This window comes from Neovison vison, chromosome 5, assembly GCF_020171115.1.
Source record: "Neovison vison isolate M4711 chromosome 5, ASM_NN_V1, whole genome shotgun sequence".
NCBI lineage: Eukaryota > Metazoa > Chordata > Mammalia > Carnivora > Mustelidae > Neogale > Neogale vison.
In genome coordinates, this window is record NC_058095.1 from 114180944 (window position 1) to 114198420 (window position 17477).

General features: G+C 49.2%; 1 long non-coding RNA gene across 1 annotated transcript; it reads left to right on the forward strand.

The window, feature by feature from the left end:
* Positions 1-434: 434 nt before the first annotated feature.
* Positions 435-12990, forward strand: LOC122907121. The gene is made up of 3 exons (XR_006384687.1): positions 435-501; positions 8575-8769; positions 12852-12990. It is a non-coding gene; the product is annotated as an uncharacterized LOC122907121 (long non-coding RNA).
* Positions 12991-17477: the final 4487 nt, after the last annotated feature.

The following is a 17477-nucleotide window of genomic DNA, read 5'->3' on the forward strand; positions in this document are numbered from 1 at the left end:
TGTGTCCTGCAACCATGGCTTTCCCTGCAGGAGGCTGTTAGTGCCAGAACTGCTGTCAAAGTCAAGACTATAAGCAGAGTCCATCTGGATGTCTCCCCGGCCTGTGCCCCTTCTTCAAACCTGGGGAGAACGCCTGACCCCGCTAAGCATTCAGAGAGCCCTTGACAGAATCGGTGCCTTTAACTGGTCCCTTCTGGGAGGGTGACTGAGGAGTCTTGGAAAACTAAGCCTGAGCCGCCATGTTCTGTCATATGCAGGGAGAATAATAAAATATTATCATCAGTATTATTACAACACAAAAGAATACCAGCTGTTATCGCGCATTTCCCACATGCCAGGCATTTCTAAGCACTTTGCCTAAACAAACTCATTAAGTCCTCACAACGACTTCATGGGACTCATCCTATTCCCATTTTATTTCAAAAGCAAAGTCTACCCTGAGAGAGCAAAGAGGCCGACTGGCTGACTGAGGGAGAGGGGAGCGCCTCGGGCACCGTGAAGGTCAGTGGGAGTAGCTCTGGGCACGCAGCACGCCGGCCCAGCACTGCTTCCCTGTCTCCATTCCTCTGTGCGGGCAAGGGCAGGCTTCCAGGCTTGCCCGTCTTTAGCCGGGCCCTGGGAAGGGGCTCGATAAACTGTTGTCGAATGAATAGTTGTGGGATGCAGAGGCTCCCTGGTCCTGGGAAGCAGAACTTACACTGGCTCTCAAGGATGAGCAAGGTTCTGTGAGCCAAGAGCACCGGTCAGGGAATCCCGGGGGAAGGTAGGGGTAAGAGTGATTTGAGCAAAAGCCTAGGTGAAGTGACAGGCCTGACAGGATTGTTCTCCTGTCTTTGGCTGCCACTGACCAGCCAGGAATTTCTAAGTGAGGCCCAAAAAACAGCCTCTCCTCCTCCAAGGCTCCAGGGTGGCCTTCCGGGCTGTCCGGCTGCTGACTCCAGCCCTGACTGGCCAGGGCGAGGTGGGAGGCCAGTGGGCAGTCCAGACCCTCCCGGAGCCCAGAGTAATGACAGCTCCACAGAGCAAGTCTCATTACATGGAGCGGCTTCATGATGTGGCTGTTTTGTTTTGCTTTGCTTTTTTTCTTTTTTTTCCCTCTTTGAAGATGAGTGGAGAACCTTCTTTTACCCAAGATTACAAGTTGGGTTGGTGATGAAAGGTCTGTGCCATGCAGAAGGCAGCCTCAGGGAGGAGCTTGTACATTTGCAAGCCCTTTTGTTGAGAACGGCTCACTCTGTGGGAAAGGAAAGAAAAGGAAAGGGGAGGGAAGAGAAGGCAAAGAGAGAAGGAAGGAAGGCAGGAAGGGAGAAAAGGAGGAAGGCAGGAAGGAAGAAAGGATGGGACAAAAAGAAGAAAAGAAAAAGAAATTAGCAGGAGGATCAGAATCATTTCTACCTTTGTGAGGCTGCCTGAGACCCCTGGCTGATCACCATGACTGCCAAGGACTTCAACCCTACACACAACCCTCCTTAGACTCTGCCTCCCTAAACTCCTAAATCTCTACAAGACTTTAAAAAAAATCAGTTGGCCCATGTTCCCAAACCCAGATAAAACCGCTTCAGCGGGTAGCTTTGCAAAGAGCCTCGCGCAACATGGATTGTTCAAACTGGATGCCTGGATGCCTGGCTGAATGAGGTGGTGGATGGGTTGAAGAGGAGAAATGTTACCTATTTAAAATATGTCAAGGACCAGTGCCTGGGTGGCTCAGTGGGTTAAATACCTGCCTTTGGCTCAGGTCACGATCCCAGGGTCCTGGGATTGAGCCCCACATTGGGCTCCCCGCTCAGTGGAGAACCTGCTTCTCCTTCTCCCACTCCCCCTGCTTGTGTTCCCTCTCTCGCTATCCCACTCTCTGACAAATAAATAAATAAAATCATTTTAAAAATAAAATAAAATACCTCAAGGAAAGGAGATTAGTACCAGCTTCAGCCTAAGCAGGAATTCCATGGCATCTGCTAGAGTGAGAGTGTAGATTTACCCCTAATCCATTTACATAAGAGATGAGGAGCCACAGGGAGATGTCATAGAATTGACCCTGTAACAGAATCTTAGTAGGGGGAGGGGCAAGGATGCTGCATGGTATTGAATGTAAATTTGTGTCCAGGTCAGCCACTGGTGACAAGCAGACATCCAGACAGCTGTGCCCAGGAGACACAGTGACACCCAACAGAAACCATTTTTCTATGGAAAAAACATTTTTCTATGGGTAACTAAGTCAGCACCAAGGGACCACATGCTGCTTAGCGAGGTACAAAGGACGTGGCAACAAAGGTCCTTAAGCTCACTGGGCACTGGACTCAAATCATGACTTTCATACTAACTAGTCTTCAGTCATAGGAAGTTTTCTAAACATTGTTTTTTTTGAAATACAATTCATATACCATAAAAGTCACCCTTTGAGAAGCACACAGTTCCGTGGTTTGAAGTATGTTCAGAAAGTTGTGCAAATATCACCACCATCTAATTCCAGAATATTCTCATCACCCCGGGCAGAAATCTCATGCTCACTAGTAGTCATTGTCCATTGCTCCTCCCCAACGTCTGGCAACTTCAATCTACTTTCCATCTCAACGGATTGGTCTGTGCTGGATATTTCATATAAATGGATTCATATAACATGGGACCTTTTTTTGTTTCTTTCATTTACCGTATTTTCAGGATTCATCCTTGCACCATAGATCACTACTTCACTCTTTTTTTTAATGGCCAAATAATATTTAGTTGTAGCAACACACTGCGTTTTGTTTTTATAAACTGTCATTTAGAAGCTGACCGATATTTTGGCTGTTTCCACTTTTTGTCTGATATGAATAATGCTGCTCTGACTTTCACATACAAGCTTTTGAGGGGACGTATGTTTCCAGTTCTCTAGGAGTGGAATTGCTAGGTCATATTGTAACTCTGTGTTTACCTTTTCGAGGAGTTGGCCAACTATTTTCCAAAATGGCTAGACCATTAAATCATCACCAGCCATATGAGGACTCCAACTGCTCCACACACTTGCTATTTTCCATCTTTTTTGTTACAGCAATGTTAGCGAATGTAAAATGGCATCTCATTGTGGTAGGATTTGCATTTTCCTAATGACTAATGATATTGAGCATCTTTTCATGTGCTTATAAGCTATTTGTATATCTTATTTGGAGAAATGTCTATTTGAATCCTTTGCCCATTTTTTTAAATTGCCTATTTGTCTGTGCATGGCTGAGCTGTAGGAATTCTTTATGGATTTTGGATATTAGACCACTTTCAGATATATGATTGGTAATTATTTCCCCCATTCTGAGGGTTGCCTTTATTTTCTCAACCAATGCCCTTCAAAGCACAAAAGTTTTTAATTTCAATGAAGTCCAATATGTCCGCTTTTCCTTTGCTTGCTCATGCCTTGGGTGTTATATCTAAAAAAACATTGCTGGGGTGCCTGGCTAGATCAGCAGGTCTGGCACACAACTCTTGATCTCAAGGTTATAAATTCAAACCTCATGTTGGGTATGGAGATTATTTAAAAATAAAAATTTAGGGACGCCCGGGTGGCTCAGTGGGTTAATCCTCTATCTTCCACTCCAGTCATGATCCCAGGGTCCTGGGATCGAGCCCCACATCATGCTCTCTGACAGGGAGCCTGCTTCTCCCTCTCTCTCTGCCTGCTTCTCTGCCTACTTCTGCCTACTTGTGATTTCTCTCTCTGTCAAATAAATAAATAAATAAATAATCCTTTTAAAAATAAATAAATAATAATAAATTTTTAAATCTTAAAAAAAAAAATTTGCCTAATCCAAAGTCATGAAAATTTATGCTTTCATCTTCTTCTAAGAGTTTAACAGTTTAAGCTCTTACCTTTGATCCTGTTTGAGTTAATTTTTGTGTGAGATCAAGGTATGACTTCTCATCTGCATGCGGATGTCCAGTTTTCCCAGCTCGGCTTGTTGAAGAGACAGTTCTTTCTCAATTGAGTCATCTTGGCATCCTTGTCAAAAAGTCAGTGACCATGAACATATGGGTTTATTCCCGGACTATTAATTCTATTCTAATGATCTATATGATTATCCCTATTTTACTACCATGAACTCTTGTCTGATAGAGTTTTGCAGTAAGTTTTCTGAATGTGAAAAATATGAATCTTCCAACTTTGTTCTTTTTCAAGACTATTTTTGCTGTCTTAGGTCCTTTATGTTTCCGTATGAATTTTAGAATCAGCTTGTCATTAAAAAAAAAAAAAAAAAAAAGCCAGCTGGGATTTTAATAGGGATTGCATTCACTCTCCCGATCACTTTGGGGAATATTGCCATCTAATCATATTAAGTTGTCCAATCCGTGAACACAAGATGAGTTTCTATTTTTTTAAAGATTTTATTTATTTATTTGACAGACAGAGATCAAAAGTAGGCAGAGAGGCAGGCACAGATAGAGAGGGGGAAGCAGGCTCCCTGCTGAGCAGAGAGCCCGACATGGGGCTCGAGTCCAGGACCGAGGGATCATGACTAGAGCCGAAGGCAGCGGCTTAACCCACTGAGCCACCCAGTGCCCCGGGTTTCTATTTCTTGAGGACCTCTTTAATTTCACTCAACAATATTTTATAGTTTTCAGGTGTATAATGCTAGCACTTCTTTCATTTTTGTTCCTAAGTATGTATGTGTGTGTATTTATTCCTAAGGATTTTGTTCTTGTCAATGCTTTTGTACATGAGATTATTTTCCTCATTTCATTTTCATATTGGTCATTGCTCAAGTATAGAAATACAAATGAGGATGCCTGGATGGCTCCGTCAGTTAAGTGTCTGCCTTCGGTTGAGGTCGTGATCCCAGGGTCCCGGGATCGAGTCCCACATCGGGCTCCCTGCTCAGCTCCCTGCTTCTCCCTCTCCCTCTGCTGCTCCCCCTGATTGTGCTCACTCTCTCTTTCTCTCTCTCTCTCTGTCAAATAAATAAATAAATCTATCTTTTAAAAGAAAGGAAGGAAGGAAGGAAAGAAAAGAAATATAACTGAGTTTTGTATATTGAGCTTGTCTCTCGCCAAACTTGTTTACTAGCGGTGATAGAGCAAGTCAACACACCATGAAGCTCACCATTCTTACTAAGATTCTGCCACTTTTCTTAAATATATGCTCTTGATTTTTGCAGTCTTTGGTTATTTCGCAGAATTTTTTTTTAAAGATTTTATTTATTTATTTGACAGAGATCACAAGTAGGCAGAGAGGCAGGCAGAGAGAGAGAGGAGGAAGCAGTCTCCCTGCTGAGCAGAGAGCCCGATGCGGGACTCGATCCCGGGACCCTGAGATCATGACCTGAGCTGAAGGCAGAGGCTTAACCCCTGAGCCACTCAGGCGCCCGATTTTGCAGAATTTTGAAACAGTTGATTCTGACCTATGTATGTATGTATGTATGTTTGGATTGATTGATTAATTGATTGATTGCCAGTATTCTCATTGGTTTTATGGAGGGGAAGATTTTCGGGTCCTGACCCCACCATTTTCATTCACATTACCCACCTTGAGAAGTTTCTCATACCTCCATTTCCTCAACTGTATTATTATCTTTCCATCATTCGTGGGGGATGATTAATAAGGTAATTGTAATTCCCCTAAAACTGCCTGGTGCTAGTAGTTATTCCAGAAAGTCATGATCACCAGGGAAAGAGGAACTGGCAGGGAACGTGCCGGTGCTCCCTAACCTTGTTCTCAAACACACAGTGCAATCCTCTATTGACTCAGTTTACACCTAAGGAGCCCTCTGGCCAGCCCCATCTGGGCTTCCATTCCATTCCTCCTAAAACAAACCGCCTCCTTTCTTCCCACCTCCCTGTTGGAGCTTACTTTTCCCAGGCTCTGCTCCTTCAGCTGTCTGATCTCTGCTGGCTGGTGAGGTGCTGATTCCCCAAAGGCCACATCTCCAGGGAACCAAGGGTCTAACCCAGTTAAGGTCACGGGTCCCAAGCCCAAACATAGCCACAGATGACTTGTGCCACAGCAACTTGGAGGAGGCAGAAAAACCCTGCTCCTCTCCAACCACCCCAGCTCCACTCCCCCTTCACCTCAGGCCAGCCCTGGGGAGGGAGACGTTTGTAGTTCGTGAATGATTCTAAGAAGACTAAACTTGGGGATTATGTGGTCTGTTGTATCAACCAGGAACAGCAGCTAAGTAATGGCAGTCAACCTTGACTTTGTGCAGCGCCTTTTCCGGGCCGTACGGGCCAGTGGGCACACTCCCATCATCCCCACATCATGGCAGCCCGGCAGGGTAGTTAGGTAACAAGGCAATGAGCCCCTGGACAACCCAGGGCTCCTCCAGCCTTCTCTCCAGATACTCCATCCATGCCCTGCTCCGAAGTCTGGCACAGCTCGGATGGACCATGTCTGTCCTCCCCTTTGCTGGAAACACCTTCCCACATCATCACCCACCTGCCCGCCCCTCCACCCTTCAAAGCCTAGTCACAGGTCCTCCTGAGAGGAGGATTTCCCAAGAATCTTCTTTGCTACCACTTCACCTCATCATTTATTCACCCATCCAACAAATATTTGCTAAGAACCTGCTGTTTCAGGCAATACCCTGGTCTGGGCTACAACAATGGACTTGCTCTATGGAACTTACAATCTAGTGGCAAGGCCAAAAATAAACAGAAAATATGCAGGTAGTAATAAGCTCTGAGAATACAAATAAAAGAAGGTTAGGGTTGGGTTGGGGAGCATTATTTCAAATAAGGTACTCAGGGAAGCCTGAGTCTGATAAGATGACAATTGAGAAGAAACCGGAAAGAAGTAAGGACCTGGGCTGCACAAATATCAAAGATAAGAGCATTCCAGCCAGAGAGAATAGCATAGCATGTACAAAGGCCCTGAGGTGGAAGCAGATTTCACAAGCCGAAAGAACAGCAAGGAGATGGGTATGTCTGGGTTGGCGTGAGCAAGGGGAGAGTGTCAGACAATGAGGCCAAAGAGATATCGGGCCCCACACTATACTGGGCCTTACAGATCATGGGAAGAATTTTGGATTTTACAGGATGTGAGTCTGGAAGCCAATGGAGCATTCTGAGCACAAGAGTGACATACTCTGAACTGCATTTTGAAAGGAGCCCTTGGGCTGCCATATTGAGAATAGACCATAGACGGTCCAGGTGGAAACCAGAAGGACCAGGTGAAGAGCTTGCTGCACCATGGCAACTTGGTGCAGGGACCTGGGTGAGCAGTGGATTTGGTGAGAAGTGGTCAAAATCTGAAGATATTCTGAAGGTGGAGCCAACGGGATTTGCTGATGGATTAGATGTGGAATGTGAGAGGAGGCCAGGAATCGAAGATGAGTCCGAGGCGTTTGGCCTGTGAAACTGAAAGCATAAGCTGCCATTTACTGGGTTGAGGAAGCCAAGCATGTAAAGGAGAAAGGGTGAGCCTTGCCCTGCACCTTCTACCTCCAAGGCCTCCTCCACTAACAGCACAGAGACTGTCTGCGGTGGCTTCTCTAGCCATCTACAGGCACCTGCAAGTTGTATCCTTTGACTCTCCACAGTTGTGGACTGAAGGCACTTTGGACATCTCCAGCTAAGATCCTCTTTCTGCAGGTCACACCATGTGAATAAACTGGGAACTGGCAGAGTCTGACCAGGTCCCATGGGTTGACGAGAGGCAATGCCATGGACACCCACATAAACAGCTACCAAGCCGAGGCACGGACAGGCTCAAGCAGGGCTGGCAAAGGAGAAGGAAAGGACGTTGGAGTGGGAGCTTGTCACCTTGTCTGCACGCTGGCATCACGTGGGGCGCCTTCATCCAGTTGGCACTCCAGGCCAGTTCCTCAGAATCTCTATGGGAGGGAGTCTGGCTTCCGTGTTTTGCAGATTCCCAGAAGATTCTAACATTCAGCCAAGGTTGGGAGCCATGACCTTGAATCAAAAAGAGCTCTTATTGGTACCTCCTGGTGTTTGCTGATTCCAGTTGTGATTAGCAAGGGGCTAAATGAGGGAGGCGGACGGGGAAACACCCCTGTCCTTTTAAAGTAAGAGGAACCACACAAGGGCTGCCGAGGATTCTTTTGCTCAGAACTGAAAGCAAATGGGTCTCTCCAAGAACGCATTGCAAGTCTACCTGAGCTCACTCCACGCCTCCACCTCCAGTCCTGCTTTGAATATGAGTGTATTTCAAAGACTTTTTAAAAAACACTATCCAGGGGGCGCCTCAGTGGCTCAGTGGGTTAAAGTCTCTGCCTTTGGCTCAGGTCATGGTCCCGGTGTCCTGGGATCAGCCCCGAGTCAGGCTCTGCTCAGCGGGGAGCCCGCTTCCCTTCTGCTCTCTCTGCCTACCTGTGATCTGTCTGTCAAATAAATAAATAAAATCTTAAAAAAAAAACCCACTATTCAGTCACACTCTACGCGGGAGTGTCTCCCGGCAGACCCCAACTGTGTGTGGAATGTGGCAGAGAAGGGAGAGAGCCTGGGCCTGAGCCCGCGGTGTTAGAGTGTTCATTTTCCACATGAGCACTGGGACAGATTGGGGGGGGGGGGTGGCCAAGAACCAGAGAAGAGTGAGAGAATGAAGGATTCCTTCAAGGCATATGGACTTGGAAACAGGTCAAATCTCAATTACAGGCCCAGGATCCAGAGCAACCTGCTCCCCTCTGCTCCCCTGGTGAAGCCCCTGGGTCAGCCGGTCCACGGCCAGCAGACAGAGAAGCCATTCATGGCACACACTCTCCCCTCCAGATCTGCGGATGGCTGGGACCCCCTGCCATTTATCCAGCTCCCCAGACACTTTGTGGACAGAACCCAGGTAATCTGATTAAGGTAAGATAAAACGAGAAACATTTGCTCCTTGAAAATTGAGAACATCTGTCCCAGGTAGCAAACCAAAGAGAAGGCTCTTTGTAACTAAGGAAAGGGAATCCCCAAAGAATCTGGGCATGACAGCAGGGCCGACGCCCTCTACGCTCACCTCCCCGCCCACCCAAAGGCAGGCCATGGGGACTGTGACTGGGGCTATGGGGAGAGGTTGGGTGCAGTGGCCTGGCAACCTGGCCTTGACCCTTGACTCCACCATGACCACTTGGAGACTCTTTTTTTTTTTTTTTTAAGGGATTTTTTTTTTAAGATTTTTTTTTTTTAAGATTTTTATTTATTTGATAGAGAGAGATCACAAGTAGGCAGAGAGGCAGGCAGAGAGAGAGGGGGAAGCAGGCTCCCCGCTGAGCAGAGAGCCCGATGTGGGGCTCGATCCCAGGACCCTGAGATCATGACCTGAGCTGAAGGCAGAGGCTTAACCCACTGAGCCACCCAGGCGCCCACACTTGGAGACTCTTAAGGTCAATACTAACTTCTCAGCTTCAGGCTCTCGGGAAGATTAAGCAGATGCTAACATGTGAAGGCGTTCTGTTATCATCTCTCCCCCAGGCTCCCTTCAGCTGCCCACTAGACCCATAATTTGAAAGATGCAGTTACAGCTGAGTCAGGGTCTCATTCCCACATCCCCAAAGACCTCCTTTCTGTGGGTCCAGAAGGAGGAGAATGAGAGGACCAGGTAATAGGCTAAATGTTTTTGTTCCCCCAAAATTCCTATGTTGAAAGGCTATCCCCAGTGTGATGGCATTTGGAGGTAGGACCTTTGGGAGATGATTGGGTGATGGGTGCCCTTAGAAAGAGATCCCAGAAAGCTCCTTCACTCCTGCCATGTGAGGACACAGCAAGATGACAGACACCAGTGAACTGGAAGGCAGGACCTTGCCAGACACAGGCTCTGTTGGCCTTGAGCTTGGACTTGCCAGCCTCCAGAACTGAGGGAAGTACGTGATTTTCCTCCACGCTCCCAGTCAATGGCATTTTTGTTATAGCAGCCCAAACAGGCTAGGATAGGCCAGGATGTGGCCAAAGCCTGACCTCGTGGAGGAGGCCCCCAGCATGGAGGGACAGATCAGGCTTCAGAGTCAGGCTGGGTGAATGACTTTCAAGACCAGGACACAGTGAAATGGTTGGCCCAGGACTGGCCCCAGAGACAGATCATTGTGACACCCTTTGACAGATGATGACGTGAGGTCTAGAGAAGCATCATCCCTATGCCTGCCCAAGTCAGAGACAAAATGGGAAAGGAGCAAGGGACAGGAAAGCTGGGATCGCCCTCTTTACAAGGTGGCCCTACATAATATGACTGCAACTCTGTCCTTCCAAGCAGACTCCAAATAGGTTCCCTGTGGTGGACTAAAGATGGCCACCATTCTTTGTCATTTCCTTGCCCAGAGCTGGAGTTCATTTCCCTTCACTGGAGCCTGAGTTGGCCCCAGACTCCATAAGCATCAGAAGGTGGTAGAAGCAAACCAAGCTGGGCCAGTGTCATGCTAAGCCCTGAAAAGGCTTCTGCAGTGGCACTTTGGGGAGACCTGGACCTTCATTTAGAAAGCCCACTCCTCTGCCAGAGAGGCCCCGTGGAGATGTCATGAAGAGGCAATATGGGAAGCAGATGCCTTGAGGTGACAAGGAGAGGCCAGCTGTCCTCAGGCCCACAGAGACTCCGGGTGGCATCAGCCCCAGAGTCACCCAACTACAGCCATATGGGAGACCAGCCCAAGAACTGCCCCACTGAGCCTGAAGCAAGAAGATGCTTGCTGTTTTAAGCCACTAAGTTTGGAGGAGATTGGTTACAGAGCCATAGATAACTGAAAAAGTCCCCAATGCTGTTCTTTTTCTTTTTTTTTTTTTAAGATTTTATTTATTTTAGAGAGAGAGACAGCAAGAGAAAGAGGGGCAGAGGGAAAAGGAGAGGATCGTAAGCAGACTCCAGGCTGAGCACAGAGTAAAATGCAGGGCTCAATCCCAGGACCCTGAGATCATGACCTGGGTGGAAACTAAGAGTCAGATGCTTACCCAATTGTGCCACCCAAGCACGCCCCCCTCACACACACACACGGCTGTTTTGTGTGTTTTTTTTTAAAGATTATTTATTTATTTATTTGACACAGAGAGATCACAAGTAGGCAGAGAGGCAGGCAGAGAGAGAGGAAGGGAAGCAGGCTCCCTGTTGAGCAGAGAACCTGATGTGGGGCTCCATCCCAGGACCCTGTGATCATGACCTGAGCCAAAGGCAGAGACTTAACCCACTGAGCCACCCAGGCACACCCCACCCCTGCCCTGTGCTGTTCTTAAGTAATGCCCTACTTCCCCCATCTAAGGGATAAACCCATGGGGACCTGGGAGGCCCAGTTGGCTAAGTATCCACCTTCAGCTCAGGTCATGATCTCAGGGTCCGGGGATTGAAGGGATGAAATCCAACGTCCGGCTCCCTGCTGAGCAAGGAGTCTGTTTCTCTCTCTCCCTCTGCCCCTCTCCCCTGTTCATATGCTCTCCTGCTCTCTCTCTCTCAAATAAATAAATAACATCTTTAAAAAGAGAGAGACAGACAGACAGACCCTCCAATCAAATCCGCACCACTTCCACATGAAGCATAAGTGCAGGGGACCCTAGGGGACGGGACATCAAGTACTGATGGGCTGCCTGTTTCTTGGTTACTGTAGGCAAGTTTAAATCACAGGAGTCATCTGTGATCCTGATCCTGAGTCACCATCTGTTCACGCTCTCTGCCCGGGGGGTGCTTCTAGGTCCCATCCTCGTAACCCCGAAGGCCAACACGTCCTCCTCCATTCCTCCAGACCCTCCCGCCTCTAGGGCAGCTCTAAGGGGTGGACTCCAGCCCCATCATCATGGCCTGACAGACCCATCCTCCACCCTCCCTCCTCTCCCATTCCACGCGCACTGCCCCCCAAACACACCCACTGGACAGGAGTCCTAATCTTCCACATCAGCAGGACGGCATTAAAAACTGTCATTCCACACCCAGGCCTGCAGTCGAAATGAAATCAAATAACACTCTGAAAGAGAACTGGGAGGTCCCTTCATTCCATCCCTCCACAGACTTGGCACTTACCCCATGCCCTGCCCAGCTCTGAGGGTCAAGCATGGCTTAGAGATATTTTATGGAAAATTCCAAACATATACAAAAGCTGAGAGATAGTCACAGTAAACCCGCATGGACCATCACCCAGGGCTCACAGCAAATCTCATTTTCTGTCACCTCACCAGCTCTCCCCAGTGCCCACCTGCAGATTATTCTCATCCAAATCACAGACCTCATATTGTTTCATCTCTAGAAGCTAGGACTACCCTTCCCAACCACAGTGCCATGCACAGCGCATAGGTTTCAAGGAGTCTAATCTGGGCCACACCCGGCCCAGGAAGGCCTCCCCGAAACTAAGGCCCACCTGTGGAATGTGGCAGAGAGAGGACAGAGTGCTGGGATGGCCCCAGGGGGTAAGCTCCGGTTCTGGATGCTGGATGGAACACGGGCAGCCCGGGAGCCGGAGGACAGCAGGAGAACCACAGACAAACAGAAGACTCCCCAGAGCTGACTGGACTCGGAGGCAGCCACACCCCTCTCCTCATCTTCTTCCATCGGAGCTGTAGCTCAGGGCCCTTGCCCTCCTGGGTGGGTTCAGAGCTGTGGACCCCCTAAAGGTAAAAACGGGTCCAGTCGTTCACTGGCACCCTGAGGAGAGTGCAGATCCTGGGAACAGCCCCCCAAGACCAGTCACACCCATCGCCTCAGCCGCCGGCTCTGCCGCTTCGTTCTTACCCACAATGCCTTACTCAGGAGCGGGCCAGGACTCCTGTCCTTCCCATAAATCCGAAACATGGGCCAGAACAAGACATGTGGGAGAGGACAGTCTGTTTCCATCACGCAACATTTTAAAAAAATGATTTACCTTGTGAATGTCTAAAAAATGCTAATTGTGCCTCGTGCTTTTTAAAATCTCTCATAGTTTCTATGCCACAGATGCTCAACCTTGGCACTACTGGATTTTAAACCAGATAATTCTCTGTTGCAGGGGCTCCAGGAAGAGTAGTCTGAGCACGGGAGCACGCTGACCCGCATGCCCAGCCTCTACCCGCGGAGTGCTGGCAGCAGCCTTCCTCCTGGGTGGGACAACCAAGATGGCTGCAGGCAGTGCCACAAGTTCCCTGGGAAACAAAACTGCCTTCAAGGGGCACCTGGGTGGCTCAGTTAGTTAAGCATCTGCCTTCAGCTGGGGTCATAATCCCAGGGTCCCGGGATGGAGACCTGCATCGGCTCCCTGCTCTATGAGCCTGCTTCTCCCTCTCCCTCTGCCCCTTTCTCCACTTGTGCTCTCTCTCCCTCTCAAATAAATAAAACCTTTTTTAAAAACCTGCCCTGAAGTTGAGACCCTCTGACCTATACAATAGTGGGTAGCCAGTTTGTTCATTGGTATCTTTATTCCTCTAATTCATCTTAAATCCCTTCTCAAAGAGTCATCAATTTACTATTAGATAAATGAGAGAGGAGCGAATAACTGGGGAAATTCTCTTGAGAAGCCTCCGGTCTGTCTGTTGTAAGCGTTTTGGTCAAACTTGCCAGTTGATTGGCAATCATAACAGTTATTTAGATTTCAAATATGTAAGTGATATTTAAACCAGAAGCGGCTCAAGTAAATTAAAACCAAGCCATCCAAGCAAATAATCATGGCATGTTAAGTGACAGGATTCTGCGTAAATTTTTTGTTTGTTTGTTTCTCCAGTATTTACTTTTACCATTACAAAAACAACAAGAGACCATCTCTGGGGTTAGGGATAGGAATAAGTCAGCATATCATGACATTTTTCCTGTGTACTCTGAGAACTTGGGTCTTGATTCTATAAGCTTGACTAGAGTTTCCAATCACCTTCTTGTTTTATTTTTCTTTCTTTGCATTCCTAAATGCGGCAAAACACCCTTCCGGATGTTCCCGCCTCAGCAAAAACTGTAATAGCTGTGGAATGATTTACACCTGGCTGAAAATTTTAGCATTTCCCGGAGCTACGGGTCAGACGTTTGTCTCACTTCCATGGACGACTCCAGTTACGATTTCGCTCGCTACTCTACCACCGGAAAGTTAACCTGTCTTATTTGAAGCCACAGACACTAGCACCAGAGAAGGTTCCCAAGTTAACAGATCTTCAGGCCGCGGGCAGGCTGGCCTGAGTCACCACAGAAACACTCACCATGGCATCCCAGATGCTCTGTAGTCAGCTCAGCAAACACGTTGTTTCCCCAAACCTCGAGGGCCTTGTAACCCCGAGGCCCCCTGCTCGGCCACTTCAGGGTCAGCACCCAACTGCCGGCAGCTGGAAAATTTCACCTGAGCACCTGGCTGGGGAAAATGTCCTCAGGTAATGAGGGGAGGCAGTGAGCTGATAACAGGCAGGGCTGAGGCCGAAATAGAGCAAAGGAAGGTGAGTGTCTATGGCTTTGAGGGGAGGCAGAGAGGCCAGGATGGAGAAGCCTTCACGCTCACCTGCTTCTCAGATCTGTGTGAGATTGAGCCTCCCTCAGGCCCTGGGCCCACGGCTGCCTGTCCCCATGGCAGCACTGGGGTGGAGGTGGCAAAACGGCCTTCTCCAGAGGCACATCCAGAATGCTCCATGTTGTCAGCTTCTCTGCCTTGAGCCTCCAGCTCAGACTCCGCCCTGGAAGGTGGAAAAAAAAAAAAAAAGGACTCCTGTCAGAGACTGAGTCACAGCAGGAATTAAGGCAGAAGATGGAAATTTTAACCTTTTCTGCTTCCTGAGCAGGGCGGTGAAAAGGAAGACTGTTCTGAAGGAGAGGGACTCTGGGCACACACTGGGCTTCAGTCTGGCAAGGGACATGATGTGCCCTTGATCAGGGCTCCCAGGGCCAGGGGTGGAAGGCACTGACCCCCGGGGACAGGAGAGGCATTCAGGCCCCTGGGATCCCACAGGCCTGGAGGGATCAGCCCCTTGACGGGTGCCTCAGCGAGGCTGGGAGCTGCCCCTCTCCCATGGTGAGAAACAAGGCCTTGGGGGGCTGCCCCAGACCACACAGTAAACCCCACGTGCTGGGCCCAGCTCAATCCATTGCCGCCACGGGGACCCTGGGGACTTAAACAGAAGCCCATGTCTTCCAACAGAGAGGACTTTGTTTCCTGGACGGGGCTGGGCTTTTTTCTCTTCTCTCCTCAGGGCCTCACAGGGGAGGGGAGTTTATGTTATTGTATTTTCCAACTTGGCAACAATGTAAATGTGAGAGTTCACACTGAGGGAAAGAGATGGCCTTTTCTCTGGGGACCCGCGGCAGCCATCACCCACAGATCAGGCCCAGGCCCCTGAGAGGATCTGAGGTGCCAGCAAGATGGTGCAGCCAGTTCTCCTCCTCCTCTGAGGAGACCCAGGAGGCCACATGTAGAGTGGGGCCAAAACTTCACACACGGGTCAGAAGTGAGAAGCCGCCTGCCGGGGTGGTACCACCTGGTGTGAGAAGCACCTGGAAGAAGCACCACAGCTCTCCCACTGTGCACCCGATGCTCAGAGCTGGGCCTGCCCCCGCCGAGCTGCTAAGGGTCCGTCCACCTCCCAGATGAAGAGCCTCTCTGTGCCAAGAGCTTTCCCAGCACCTCATTTAACTGTCATGACAAGTTCATTCCTTCCTTCCTTCATTCATTCATCAAACAATATGTATTGACAGTCAGTCTCTGGGGTCAGAGAGGAGGAAGGGGCAGATACAGAGCGAGGAGCTACTGGGGAAGACAGAAAGTAGAGAAATAATTACAAACGGGAGGGGTCAGTGGTCGCACCAACAGTAACAACCACTAACTATGAAGAACTGGTAGTTGAGGGGCTTGCTTAGCCTCCCGATTCCAGGTCAGAGGACTCGTACCATCCCAACACGACAGAAAGGGCAAAGTAATTTGGCCAAGGGCACAGGGTTGGTCAGGGGCAGAGCTCAGGGGACAACCTCAGAAATGCGCAAAGACTCCTCCCCCCAAAACAACCTGCTGCTTCCAGAAGCCCAGGGGTGTCAGCTGTGGTCAGCTGTGGGTGATACTCAAAAGCTGAGAAGCCCACAGTGGAGACCCAGGAGACCCTCCGGGGGTCAGGCTGTTTGCACAGCATTGCCCTGTTCTTTAGGAGCAAAGTCTTGTCCTCCTAAGAGTTTACGTCTGGCTTAAGGAGAGGCAAACACTGCTGACTGGATTCTGCCCTCCCACTGCCTCAGTCTTGCCAAGGCAGGGCCCCAGGGATCCAGACTCAAGGTCTGCTGGCCGGAAAGGACGGGTTCCAACCAGGTGCTTCGAGAAGAGACAAGGTGGGGCTGCCAGGTGTTCATGGCCAACACCCTAGGTCCCAGCTTAAGAGCACGGGAGCTTGGGCAGGGAGTCACATTTCGGAGGGGAGGTCAAGTCTCTGGGCGGGTGTTAGACAGGCAGGGAGGCTGGAGCACAGGAGATAAGCAGGACTGGGTAGCGCAGGGTCAAGTGAGAATTGAACAGAAGTCCCATTTGAACCCAGAGGAGAAGGTCTCCCTTTGGTTTTATTTGTTAGACCAGTGAGATTAGGAGAGAGTTGCCCAGCATCTCCAAAAAGCAACAGTCCAGAGACGGAACCAAACACCCAAGTCCAACATATCAACCAAGGTCCATACCTATAAAAACTGGAAGTCTGCAGGGACCAGAAAAGGTATCAGGGTGCCGGCACTGTCACTAGTCCTCAGCTCCTTCCCGGGCACCTGGGGAGACCCAAGAGGCACTGCGTGGACTTGTGGCTGCTGGGGGAACCCCTCCTCCAAGCTGAGAAGAGAGGTTCAGAGAGGGGCCTCAGCCTGCTGTCCTTCATTGATTTCAGTGAGAACTTTTTCCTATTTCTCATAATCTCCCACTTTCCTTGACAAACGAAACCAAACCATAAACCATGGCTTTCTTGAACATGAAGCCGCAAATGAGTCATCTCCACAAACCACTTTCAAATCCAAGGGCTGGGAGGATGACCCCTTGAACAGCAGCAATTGCGCAATAGTGAGACCATCGAGTGGAAAACTCTCCCCAGAATCTAGGTTCCTGTTAAGCAAGTGCTCTGGGGAGGGTCATGTGGCAAGGCTGGCTGGCGGAAGTCAGTCATGTACCTGGGATGTAGGTGTTTGCATGTCCCCTTGCAACACCGGCAGGGCGGGGGATATAAGGGGGAGAGACATGCATGGGGACAGGGTAGGGGGAGTAGTGGAGATGCAGTCAAACAGGCTGCAGACTTCCGGAGGCTGTGCAATGAAAAGCCGTTGGAGGGTTTGAAGTAGGGGAAACACATGATCTGATTACAAATTTTTTTTAAACAGTCACACTGGCTAGTGAGTGGGAAGTACTTGGAGGCAAGGAGAGATATCGCCATGCTTCCGGTGTGCAATGAGGATGGTGAAAATGCGAGCCATGGGGTAGAAATGGAGACAGGAGGAGGACTCAAGATGTACTTTTGGGGCTAGACCCAACAGAACTTGCGTATGAATTAGGTGGTGTACAGGCTGGGGACCAGAGAAGAACAGAGGGTGACATCTAGGTTTCTGGCTTGAACAACTGGGGAGAGGATGGTGACATTTCCTAGGACGAGAAGACTAAGATGAAGTGGGGTGTTCGTTCATCTGCGGTGGGAAATTAAGAGTTCCATTTTGGATA